The sequence below is a fragment of the Haemaphysalis longicornis genome, unplaced genomic scaffold (genome assembly GCF_048455015.1).
Source record: "Haemaphysalis longicornis isolate Haplotype H1 unplaced genomic scaffold, Haemaphysalis longicornis Haplotype H1 scaffold_7, whole genome shotgun sequence".
Taxonomy (NCBI): Eukaryota; Metazoa; Arthropoda; class Arachnida; order Ixodida; family Ixodidae; genus Haemaphysalis; species Haemaphysalis longicornis.
Window position 1 is genome coordinate 122,801,260 of NW_027526422.1, and position 3,600 is coordinate 122,804,859.

Sequence of the window (3,600 nt, forward strand, 5' to 3'; positions counted from 1 at the left end):
ACTCCGTTGCCGAGAAAGTGAACATTGTACTGGCCTATGTGAGCGCGCAAAACGACGCCCAGCTGGCATCGATGCTGTATGCTTCCCAACATCCTGGCCGTCGTCTGTTAGTTCGCCCTACATTCGTATCGATATTTAATCGGTTAAGGACCACTGGATCAGTCCATGTTCAGAAAAGGAAGTGGCCAGCCAGTGCAAGCGATGTTTTTGACATTGATGTGCTCGCATACGTCGCTCGTAAGCCGGAAGCAAGCATCAGGAAAATTGCCAGCGCATATGGAGCGAGCCCAGGTTCAGTTTGGAGGTAGCCATCACCCATATCATGTGTGTCTTCAACAAGAGCTGACACCATGCTACTTTCAAAAACGGCTTGATTTTTGCAACTGGTGCCTTATTCAATGCGACGAAGATCCACAATTTCTTAACAGAGTGCTTCGAACGAACGATTGTAAAAATCCAGCCCTAGTTAGTCTTTAAGTTGACTTGCGAAACTACTAAATATTTTTTCTTGGCCCGATTTGGTGAGGGCTTTCTCAAAATAGAAAGCTTGCATTTAAGCAATCTTTGATTTCCCGGAATTCAAGTTTATTGGCGCGTCTTTGAACACGGGATTAGGGCCAGCGTACACGTTGTTCTTCTCCATGCAGCCTCCATTCGAAATATTGCATTTCATTTTTTTTGGTAGATCGATCGACAGTGCAGTTCCATCCACAGCCACATTGTTTAAAAATGTTTAAAACCTCAGTCACGTTTTAGTTGAGGCTATCAGGCTTTACAAAAATCGTCCACTTATCTGACAATATTACTGGCCACCTCTCCCAAGCTTTGTTCTATCTGTCTGTCATGTCTTCCGAGAAATATGTAGCTAAGAACCGGCGCACGATTAGACCCTATAAACGCACGCGTTTTTTGAAGCTAAAAGTTGCCTTTTTATTCCACAAACGTATAGTATAAATAAAAGGCTAGGATTTCCAGGAAAGTCTTGACGTTCACACCGCAAGTGGTACCGACTCCTCTTTATCGGCGGTGATGGAAAGCCGCGCACTCTTCATGACATCTTCAAAAGGCATGAAATAATATAATTCTTGGACATGAATACTAAAGAATAGGACTGGATTTTCACAATTTAAAAACAAATGTGTGAATATTTCATTGAAGCTCTGGACTTATTCCAATGAATAACATGAAAGAATGTTGATTTATAGAAACAAAACAGCAAAACTGAAATATCAAAAGACACTGCACCGCAAAATGGCAAAAGACAAACACGGATACTTCGAGTGCGTAGTAGAGTGCCCTCTGATATTTGTTTCGGTGAAAATGTAAGGGTCACAATTAGCGTAAGCAAAGAATGTGTGTTCGTACATATAGAGTGTATAATAATATGGTTGCGATGCTTTTGCCTGGCCGCAGTTTTATACATTTCTTGATTTGTTACAATACTAAGACATTTTTTACAACACTACGGTAAAACGTTTCATGTTACCAACGAAATATTACCGCCAATTCATAGCTATTTCTACAGTAATTTTAGATAAAGAACACCTCCCCTCACTCATATTGATAATGTGAGATACCCGCTGAGGTTAACGCTCTGTTTTCTTTCTAAGAACAATATTTACCCGTGTTTTGTTTGGATTATGTATCAGCAGTAATTTTCATAGGAAAAACAAACGAAATTATATTTCTAGTAAATGTTTGCATTTATTCGAAGTATGGTAGGCCAACTAAATCACATTTGCTCTGAATAATACTCGTTAGAAAATGGGGATTTTAGTGCAAAGCTGAAACCGTGCACTTGATAAACCCGTTGTTTTAGCAGCTAAAAACCCACAAAAGACCATTTTTCGCCCAATATTTCCACGAAGCTTTTGTATTAGGTTTCAGTTTCAACACTACTGCACATTTTGTTTCACTCCAGAACCTTTCTTTATTATGTTATATTAGCCGCACAATTCAAATAATGGCACTATACTTAGATGTTTTCAAGAAAACATTTAACGTATTATGTATCTCCAACCTTAACGAGATAAAGGCTTTGAAGTACCACTTTTATTCTAGAGACCCTAATAATTGGATAAGCCTAAAATGTGCAGTGGTTGACGCACTCGCCAAGGATGTTAAGGGGAGGAAACAATGAAAAACTACACTACGTGGCTTAGATGAGCTGCAAACTTTTCCTCACTTTTCAAAAATGTGACATATGTTGAAGGAAATCTGTAGTTTGCACCCACGTATGGTTTTTAAAAAGTATTTAGGTGGATTATTGGACTGTCAGTGACGCATGCAGCTCGTAGAAAAATGTCTGAGCTGGCATTGTAGCTAATTTCTGTTGCACGGTTATATTTTTCCGCAAGTATATGGTACACACTTCGGCACCATTCGCACCTTGTTTTAAAAGTCGTTAATATATTACACACGGAATATAAAATCTATCTTTCTCAGTGTATATTTTACCGCGATTTGCTGATGCACTTTGTTCTTTATTCAGATGGAGCCTAGTAATGTTGGATGATGGGTTCTTATAAAAATATTTTGAGGGCTGATGTTATAAGCAGTCTTCTGTCAAAACTAAAGACTTTTACCTGTTTTCAATACGTATCCTGCCTTTAGGTTGATGCCATCGTGGCAATACGCTTCAAGGTAATTAGGTGGCACTTTTCTGTGGAACTACAATGCCTGTTTTTTTCGCTCCCTTAGGAAGTCACATAGTCAGTACTTCCATAGAAATCCGACACAATTTGTGGCCGTTTCCCTACCTGTAATTTAAAACGTAGTAAAAGAGAAAGAAAACAAAGCTAGTCTGACCTAAGCTCACCTGGTTATTTTTAAGGGTTTAACCAAAGGCAGTGCTCATGGCTCAAGAAACCACTCTCGTGCTCACGGTTGTAAAACACTTTTATGCAGGTGACCTGCTTATCATCTCGGGTTATTGTAGGGTCCCAGTAGTAATGTAAAACATGCAGCGCTAACGTGGTTTTATTCATGGAGCAAGGACATTGGTCCTGTGTGGAAACGGTAAAAAGGATGGTGATTTTTCTTGTTGGCGCAGCCGGTGTCACCGGAGAAGTGAACGTCACTTTTGTTACTCCAAACCTAGTGACGCCGGCTGCATCAGTACTCAAGACTAATCTTGGATGGGGTGAACCATCGAGCACAAACACGAGCTCCAGGAATATCATTCTATTTCAACAGAGACAGAGAGAGGAGCACATTGTGCAAGAAGGCCTGTGGGCGAGCCTTATTATATCATCATAATCATCATCATCATCAACAACAACAACAACAGCCTAGATAGGGGCACTGCAGGGAGACAGCGTCTCCCACTACCCTCCACCCGCTTTTGTCCTGCACTGCACTAGTCCAATATTTGCCTCCAACGTTTTTTATTTCGTTCCTTGATCGAGTTAATGGCGTTTCTCTTCTTCTAGTTCCCTCTCTCGGTACCCAATCTGTTACCATCGTGGTCCACCGGTAGTTGGTTCGTCTTACAAGGCCAGCACAATTCCATTCATTTTTGTTAATTTTAGCTATGATGTCTACCACTGCTTTTTGCTCCGTAATCCCGCTGCTTTGTTCCTGTCCTAAGTGTTAATCCTA